General features: G+C 40.0%; 1 protein-coding gene across 1 annotated transcript in view; it reads left to right on the top strand.

Annotated features, from left to right (window-relative positions):
• The window catches only part of PER3 (period circadian regulator 3), a 47,227-nt gene that overhangs the window by 34,493 nt on the left and 2,829 nt on the right, over positions 1 to 9,905 (top strand). The window lies entirely within an intron of this gene.

The raw sequence follows: 9,905 nt of genomic DNA, 5'->3' as shown, positions 1-9,905 counted from the left end.
TCAAATTGGCTACATCTGTCGTATAGAACAGATGTATTTCTGCTGCAGGTCTAATTCCAGGAGAGCATGCCCCAAACAGGCACAGTTAACAGGTTGTCCAGAAAAGCTGTGGACCCTGTGAATCACCGAATGGTTGAGGTCAGAAGGCATCTCTGGAAATCATCTAGTCTAACACCCCCTGCTCAAAGCAGGGTCAGCCAGAGCAGTTTGTCCAGGAGTGTGTCCAGTCAGGTTTGAATAGCTTCAAGGATGGAATGGGACAGAATTTCAAAACTAACCTTGACAAGGCCCTGAGCATCCCCATGTAAGGTCAAATGCTCTGCTTTGAATGCAGAGGTGGGGAGTGGGAGAGGTAAGAGAGGACCTTCAGAGGTCCTTCCAACCTAAACTTTTCTATTCTCCTGTGTGTACAGAGAGGTCTAGTATTGACTTATAGAATACATGCTGCAGGTGTCTGAAGTACAAATGGTGTTTCTCTGGACTTCTCTTTGCTGAAGTGAGTGGATATGACAAAAGAATTTCTCTACAGAATTAACCTAATACATTTCATATGCCTCTTGCCCTGTGCTTCCCTACGAGAGAAATAAGTAGCTAGTGAGGAATTCTCTCCTCATCTGAGTCATGCAACTCTTCGTTCCAAAACTGCAGACAGTAATTAGGTCTGATTTGATGCATGATCTCACTGTTGGTGCTGGATGCTCTGTACAAATGCTTCTCCTTCAGTGAACTATCAATGACAATGGCATTATCAATATTTGCTCTGAGCATCCTCCAAGGAAAGCTAATGAAGCACTCTTCACAAGCAACTTATGTCCTTTGTCTTCGCTCAAGGAAGTCTCAGCCTCTTAGAGCCATCATGGAGTGCGTCATGTGGAAGTTGGGCAACTTGCCCACAGCTTATTGCCTTTACTCAGATTTGAAGTTGTCACTTGGACACTCTTTCCTCTACCAAAATGTCAAAGGCATTTTCCTCAGGGGACAGTGCACACGTCATCATGCAAAGCAAAGAAACAGCTCATCCTAAACAAAGGTACAAAACCCTGAATACATGGGTGGGGGAAGTAAATGTGAATTGCACTTTGAAAACTTGGAAATTGATTTGCAAGAAATAGTGTTAATTTTTATCAAAACTACTCTTTTGTGGGAAAACTTTTTAAAGTTCTTATTTATGCTAATAGACTTTCTTTCAAGTGCTTCAGTTTAAAATAACAGGGCAGCAGCAGTCCAGATAAATTACTTAGCAAGCTCCGAATAGTAAGTATATGCTACCCTATCATAAAAGATTATCCTTAATTATCAGAAGAAACAACTATTCTTGGTTTAGAATGATGGCTCATGAAGAATAATTTGCTAATGAAGTCAAGAAAACTCTTTTAAAAAATAAGACACAACAAAACCAGCCAAAAACACCCCCCAAAATTATCCACCTTCTATGTAGAATAGTAAGGATGAAATCTAACCTATAACGCAAAAGTTCTTTCCCATTTTAAAGTGCTTTATGATAAGTAAACATGAGTTATTTTAGTCAAGTATTGCGACACTTGGCAAAAGCAGAAATTTAAGAGAAGACGTGATTTAGCAGTAATGTTTGTATGAGGGACTTCTTCCTAGGATGTAAATTTTGGTGTAACGTTTTAGCTTGAATTTAGGTTGCATGAAGAGAGGCGTGCAGTAGAATGTTTTTGTATTGACACTGTAATTGCAGATGAGCTTATTATATAAATCTCCAGCTCTTCCTTGAATTTTACTAGATTTTTTAACTTAACATCTTGTTTCAGTGAGTTATACATGTTGGCTGGTGTAAGAGAAAAAAATATTTGCAGTGTTATTTATTTCCCTGCTAGGGTCTAGTGTATCATTTAGGGGTTTGGGTTTTTTTGCTTTGCTGTCACTGCTGGCTTAGCAGATATCTGTCCTCATTAACACCTAAGAAGTTAACTTTAACTTAACATTTCTCATTTTAGCTAATTATTCAGCTTTGTAACTTGATTATTAGATCTATTTTGCATACTGAAATAGCTGCCTTGTGAGGTCATACTTGCAATAAGAGTTTTCCTGCCACTAGCTTGCATTGCCTTATGTATACTCTGCATTTTAGAGTGTACTGAAAATAGCCAGCTGTAAGACTGAGAGGATCAAAGGAAAAAACTAACCATAACTTGGGCACTTGCTGTTAACTTCCTTTTTTGAAGATGATGCTTCTGCCTGCTGTGCGCAAACTGTAGTATAGCGCATGTGGTGTGTGTTCTGTATAACCAAATAGCACTATACGGTGCTACGCATATTTGGGTACGCATATTAGTATTTCTGTCTTCTGAATTTCTCTCAGTTATGTAAGATCTCTGAGAGGTTCTGACCTAGGTTTTCTTGTTCTTTGGTGGGTTGGAGGTGCATAGGTGAGTATGTGTGCTTAACTGAACACATGCCTCTGCGTAAATGAAGATGACAGGTCTGTAGGCCTTTCTGAAGATGTTTTATTTTGCTACAGAATTGGCAAGTGGTCTAAAAATTCTCTAGTACAGGATCACAGCTGCCAAAACATTACTCCTTTGTAGTGTAGTTTCCACCAGTTTGAGGGGAAAAAACCCTCTTGATTTTTGGCCCTGCTGGGCTGGCACACTGTAGTCTGGGTATATTCTCCAAGTGAAGCTTGACAAACTGGTCCTTAATTCACCTGTCCTCTCAGCACTACAGAATTAGCAAACTGAAGCTTCACACTGTTTGACATGAAGGAAAGTAAGTCTGGCATGACTGGAGCTTGGAAATTCAGCACATCGATATCTTATGGGAATCAGATTCTGGATAATGCAGCCACAAACAGAGGAGCAGAGACCAGATCTTGAAATAAGGTTTCTTCCACAAAAAATGTAATGGAACTAACTATGCAATTACAGTTTATTTTTAAAACTGAAATTATGAGAGCAGGCAGTATAAGGAAAGAGAGGAAACCTTCTGCAGCAAGAATGGAACTTTCTCTTTACCTTTCTCCTGTTCTCGCAAGGTATCCCAAATAATCTGTTCAACCCTAATAAGAAATTATGGTCTGGACTAAAGCAGAATAAGAACTTCTTTGTCTCATTTTTCTGGTCAGCACACTGCACAGAAATGAGTGCAAAGCAGCCTTCCTAAAAGGCATAGGCTGTTGGTCGGTGACTATCCATACTTGCACTCTCATTTTATCAGTCCCAGGTATAGAGCAAGCTGGAAACTTGTGCTCGTTTTCTTCAGAGATGCATGTCTGCTTCTGCAGCCCTGCTTGCATTTGGAACCAGTAAAAGTTTCCAAGTTGTGCTTCTTTGTTGCAGAGAAGTCTGTTGTGAGGCTTTTTCAAGGCAAAGTACTGGATTTTTGGAGACCTTCCAATAATCCAGAGTAGTCCAAATGAGCTCTGATCTGAGACACAGTGCACCAATCCTTTCCTTCCTGGTGTGGGGAGTGTGAAGGGAGAGAACTGTTGAGGAAGAGCTGGGATAGGTGAACACGTTTTCCTGTTTGGTTTTCTGAATAGGGGTAATTAACTTCTGGGTATTTTTTAACAGCCAGCCAGTGTGCCTCAACCAGTGACAGGTACCTCATTTTTTCAGACTGCGTTTCAAAGAAAAGAAACCTTTTCTCTCTGCTCATGCTGGCTTTGTCCCTCGGTGGGTTTGAGGGAGCTGATAATGGAATTCCTGCCCCGGGAGGTGGCGCTGAGAAACCTCCTGAAAAAGGCTGGAGCGACCAGGGTCCGGGCGCGGGGCTCGAGGCTGGTGTCACAGGCAGTGCGGTATAGAATTAAAATTTACAAAAGACAACTAAATTGTGGGAAAGTAACTGTGTGGCATTGGTTTTGTTGTTTGGGGGGAGGTGTCCACTTTTCTCTTCTGAAAAAGGTCTTGTTTCTCTTCCCTTCTTGCATACATATGTTTCTCAGCTAAAGAACTCTTGCCTTTTTTGAAGAATGATTAAATAAGGTCAAGAGACTTTTACTCTGGAGGAATTATCCATACAATATATTCCTTAGACATTAGTTTTTCTTGAGTAGCCTCACTGATAGGAGTCAGCATCACTGCTGGTGTTGGAACTGCATCAGAAGCTCGGTCTACTAAAAAGCACCACAACAATTATGTGGATCAGAGTAAAACAGTCAGTCGGGTCAGGACAGAGTCTTCACTCTTGAATGCTCTTGTATGATCTACTCTGCTTTCTCATTCTTTTTCCTTCTTGTAATGCCTTTGCTGTCTTGGCATTTCTGGAAGCAGTCAAGGCTTCTTCTCATGTTAAGAAGCTTGGAAGGCCTGCCGTTGTTATCTGGTTTAACTCTCTGAAACCACAGCTAAAGCATTTTGTGCAGGATTTCGACCTTCGTGAGGCTTTTAAGTAGCAGCCCCTTTGTTAGTCCAACCTTAGGCCTTGTTCTGTTCCATGTACTAGTTTACCTTTCTTCTCCCTTCCTGCTTGTGCTCTTGTTACGCTCCTGGCACTGTTCCTCTGTCTGCAGTGCCCAGCCTCATCTCTCTGTCTGCTCTAGGTGGAAGTGTAGGGGGTGGAAAGAAAGAAGGAGCTTTTAAAGGGAGGGTTTGGGAAGGTGCTTGCAGGACTCGGTCCTTGTTTCGGCCTCGGCACAGGACCATGGACAGGGAACACGGAAGGTGACACTGGGCGCTCTGGAGCCCTTGTGGCTGCACAGGCACAAGTGTATTTATGGTGTATGAATCAATGAATATACCGAATAAAGCTGCCTTTTTTTTTTTCTCTCTTTACACTAATTGTCCTCTCGTTTGGTGAGAAAATGGACATCCTCAGCAAATAGAGCTATGGAGTTCAGCGTTGTTTCCTGTTCCCCTCCATCCTTGAGCACGTAAGCTTGTTCACATCTCTGGCTCCCTGTGGTTCTGGTCTGAAGAGATCCTAACTTCCAGTCAGCCTTGGTCCTGTCCCTGCTGGTGCACGTGTCCTGGGCTGTCTGAGAGCATCTGTAGGGACGAACTGAGCAGTGGGGAATAGTTGCCAAACTAAGTATCCAGTGACCTTGCTGTATTTGTTCTCAGGCTGATTAGCTTGGATGATTCCCATCAGCTATGGTCCTTTGTAACTGAAAATACAGTGTATCATGTTGATAGCTTTTTTCTGAAAATGTTTAAATAACTAGTAGGAACCAAATACTACTTCTTATATATTTTGCGAGAGCAACATTATTCAGAAAGCAGTTTTAATTTGTATAGGCATTGAAACAGAACCCTTGCTCGTTGTAGAGCTGAAGAGCATGAAGGAATAGCCCTATGCTCTGAGAACAAGATAATAAAAACTATAGGTTGATATATATATAGTGACATTGCAGGGGGTTCATGTAAAACTGCTAGATCATTTTTTCTACTACTGTCCATTACTATACTATCTCAGCACAGATCATACAACTTTTATTTTATTATGATTTAATTAAATCAATTTTCCTCTGTCTGCCAGAGCAAAAGCACAGGCTGGAGGCCTTCAGCATGGCATGAAGATGCATATGTGGTCTAGGGGATATATTGGGGAGCAATACTCACTGAGGTAGTTTTAGGGATTGCCTTGGAGAGAAGGAATCAAATTTTGTGCCTGCTATGTGTCCATAGCAGGTTTTGCTACAAATGATGGGAGCAGCCATGCTTGAATCTTCTTTCAGAGGCAACTGATATGCTGCAAAACAAAGCTCACAAGTGCAGAAGCTTATGTTCACTGTGGATGATTAGGTAGCATGGTGCTTTAGAAAAACAGCCAAACACAGTGCAGGCTTAATGGTAGCCTTCTATCTGTATGTATTACAGTACAGACATAAAGACCTTACTAAACATAAATGAATGATTACCTTTTCTTGTTTGTTGTTGTTTATAGTACTATATAATAACCTGCCTTTTTCTGCAACTGTGGATCACGAGTACCTTGTATTCCTATATATTCACAGTAGTTTTTCTATGCTAGGGTATCTTTTGACTTTTGCATAAGTACTGTTGTTATATAGAATACAGTATATTCGTAGTCTTATCAGCAGTAGATATTATAAATATTTTATTAAAAAAAAACAACAACAACAACAATAGCACAGTCTTCCTGAGGTTTAATTTAGGTTGTGATAAGAAATTATCAAGCTAATTCTGCTGAGAGCTAGGTGACTGCTGCATGCTATGACATTTTCACTCCTGTTCTTAGAATTAGACCATTCATTATTTTTTGTTAAGCATATTATTGAGGGGTTTTCCATACAAATGATTGTCCTGGAGCCTGCCCACACAAACATCTATACAGCTGAGGATTTAAAGAAATGAACTTCAGCTTTAATATTTCTGTCTCCTAAGGCTTCGAGTGCAACTTTGAAAAAAAATGGTATTTCTAATGTCAAAAAGGGAAGCAGCAATACCCTGCTGATTCTTTTCTTTGGATGTAGTAGTTTGGATGATGGGGTGGGCAGGCCAGGCTGTCTTGCACTTTTTCTGGCACAACATGAAGAAGTGCAGAAACACTAAAGCAGCAAATCGCAAGAGATGGATGAGGCATAAGAGTTGTCTTCCAGATTTCCCTGCTTGAGCCTACTTCGTACTCTGTTAATTGCACAGTGCTCTGCCTCGTTAGTTTCTTGTTACAAACCATTTTATCAGAAACTTATTAAGATTTTGCTATCTTTGAAGATGGTGCCCTGTTTCATTATCTAAAAGAGCAAGAGGGTAAGGGCTTGCATCTACAGTGGGGATGGAACAAAGGCAATTTTGTCAGAGGTGTCCTTATGCTTTTCTTTATTTTTCTGTCCACATTTTCACATTTGGTATACACATGTTCTTCCTGTTTTTACCACAGAGGCTTAGGATCACTTACCACTCTAACAACTGATATTAGAGGACAAATTTCAGGTAGTTCTATAGAAGTTCAGTGCGTGGGCAGGAGCCACTGTAATTAAAGAGGTATCCTAATAATCATTGGCATTTAACTGTCTAACTTAGCGTAGGCAGTAAATGAATAGCTCACAAAAGCAGACTTTAATTTTTAATTTTGCTTTCCAAGTGCATAATCTCTTTAATCTTTCACTACTTGGAGGATTTTTTGTTAATTAAATGGAATCTCTGCAAGCTCGGTGATTCACATTTCAGGACAAATACGTGTACTTAACAGGTGGAAAGTTGGCATAGGTCTCACTGGGCAACTTGAGCTTTAAAGCAGTTCTTTCAAGGTTATTTTGTAAATGAAAGCATGTATCTTGGCAGTCAGCCACGTAGAATTTTCCCTTCACTGTTTAAGAGATGGGAATTATTTGATAAACTGGAATCCGCTACAAGCGTTAACTGATTTTCTCTGTAATGACTGACTGACTTTCTGACTTATCTTGACTGGAGTGGAAAGCTTTCCCTGGGGATGGGAGTGATCAACAGGAATAGGAATTAACAAAGGTGAAGGAAGCAGGTATCAGATCTTTGTCTTCTGGTTTGGCAAGTTGAATGTTTCTTGCTACACTGGAACTAAGTAATGGGAGCAAAATCCCCTTTCCTGCAAGAACTCCCAAGGCAGATCTACAATATAAGAAGAGTTCTGTAGAGCAGTCACTATTTAGCCTGTTACTCTTATTCCTGTACTACATATGCATTTTTTATGAGTGAGGCTTGTAACAGACAGGACCAACTGGTTACTGCTGAGCAGAGTCTGCAGAAGAAACATGGAAATAAGAAAAATTCACCTGTGCATGGAAGCGTATGCTTTCCATCCTTGGAAGAGTGGGATTGGGACCTGTATCACAAGGAAGGGATACGTATCTGATGTGCTTGTTGTAGCACAGTCCTGTCTTTTCTTTTTATGGTCTTGCTGCCAGCTGTGTAGCTCCTTTCTTCTAATGTGCCGGAGAACCATCTGGTTAAGGAGAACCCTCATATAGCAGGAGGTGAAGGATATGTAAGACCAGGAGAGGAAATGCTGCAGATCTTTGCAAAGAACAACATTCGAACTAGCTTTTAGATGCCATTTGTGATGATCTTAAAGGTCTTTTCCAACCTAAACAATTCCATGATTTCTTCTCTTGTTCCATCCATTTCTCCACTATTCCTTATGACAATCCTCCTTCCTTAAGCTGGAGAGGGTGATGGGGAGGTATTTCTGGCTGTTTGTAACTGCTCAGATGTATTCTTGGCCTTTTCAGCTGAGGAAGTAGGTCACTTCACAAAGCCTAGAGCATGCATATAGTATCCCATCCCAGCACCCATGTAGCTTTTCTAAAAATCCTCTACAAGACAAGCAGGATTTATGCTTAGAAGGAAATAATCCATTGCAAACCACCATCTGTGGAAATAGAATAGTGCGGGAAGCCTCCAAAGCCTTCTTCATTTACTCTACTTGTTTCTGCCACCATACTAATGTTTTATTTACAGGATGATCTCTTTCTGTGTCATTAGGAATGACTGGAAGAAGGTGCAGAAACCGTTATATAAGGTAGGATAATTAGTACTGCCGCAGCACAGTAAAACCTTTTCCTGTTCTGTAATTCCCTGAGGCATATTTAATCACTCTTGAGAAGCACACAAATGCTATGTGTTACAGCCTTGCTGTTCCATGTGAGAAGTATTCTGATTGTAGCCTACCCTATTGATGAATGCAGACATAGTGAGATGCAATGGCAAGAGAATATGCTACGGTCATATCTGCTGGCTTCCCGAGTACAGTGCCTGTTCAGATTTCTAAATCCTTTGACTCTCAAGTTAAAGAAAAGAACAGCAGCTTCCTTTTCTCTTATTAGAACTCATAAGTTTGAGGGAACCATCCAGCATTTTCTGTGGTTACACCTGTACTTCTATACGGTAATACAAAAAGATGCATTATTAAGGGTGGCTGTAACACTGATAATGTCAATCTCTTTTTGGCCTTCTGATGGGATTGTAGCTTGATAAGACAACTGTGGTGCTGAACTGCAGTGTTGCAGCTCCTCTGGAGTCGATGATGTTTCTTCCTACCACTCCTTTCATATACCTGTTCGTTGTATTTTCCATTCTCGTTTAAGAAAAATATGTTATGCTTTAGATACTTCAGTAAATTTTGCTTTAGGCATGTATGTAAATTTTCTTTAGAATTGTGTTCTACTCTTTCAAAGTTGCTCTAAAATTTGTATAAAGGTGCACTGAGTAAAAGTAGTGTGGTGCCTTTTTTTTTCCTTTTGGTTTTTTTTTTGCCTGCTTACAGGCCTGTATAGTGTTCTCTTCAGGTTAAATGGTTTATACTTGTTCTAAATGGAAAGTATCAAAATATCAATGCTGTGAATATTAGAAGGATTTTTTTTTTTTAATAGAAATGTTTCTCAAGTCTATAGTGTTGTAGCTAAAGGCAAATTGTCTCTTTCACCTCTCCATCTACCTTCTTCTTTTTCCAGAATTGCATTTGTTCTAAACCTGCTGAAATCCTTGTGTAAAGGAGAAAAGAGAGCTAATGTAACCTAAGATTTGGTTTAAAACTGACTTAAATGGGTAACTCGGACAGTTTATTTCAGTTTTGAAATGGCTTGTTTTAGTTTGGATTATGTAAACTGAGAGTAGATTTAACAGGTTTAAGATACACTATGATAAGTCATCCTTAAACTGAGGTAGGTGTCTTTGTATGGGGTTTTGCACTTAGTAAATCAAATAAAATCTGATTTATTTCCTTAATGCAAACAGGTTAGACAAACAGGAGAGATTTTCCCTGATTTCAGTGGGTGTTCAGCTGCTGGGTTTTTTTGGGTTTTTTTTCATTAAAATACAATCCAGTTTGCTTCAGAGTATTGCAGGAATAGTCTGCTGCTTTAACTGGCAGGCACCCAGGATCTAGAAGGTGAAAGGAAACATAGTAGGTGATATCATAACAAACTCTTGCCAAATTGAGGTTAGAGGGAATTTCCATTTTCTTTGTAGATGGTATTAAAAGTTTTTATTTACAGTGAG

The sequence above is a fragment of the Buteo buteo genome, chromosome 5, assembly GCF_964188355.1.
Source record: "Buteo buteo chromosome 5, bButBut1.hap1.1, whole genome shotgun sequence".
Lineage (NCBI taxonomy): Eukaryota > Metazoa > Chordata > Aves > Accipitriformes > Accipitridae > Buteo > Buteo buteo.
Note: the sequence above shows the minus strand (reverse complement) of the source record. Positions and strands in the feature narration are given on the sequence as shown.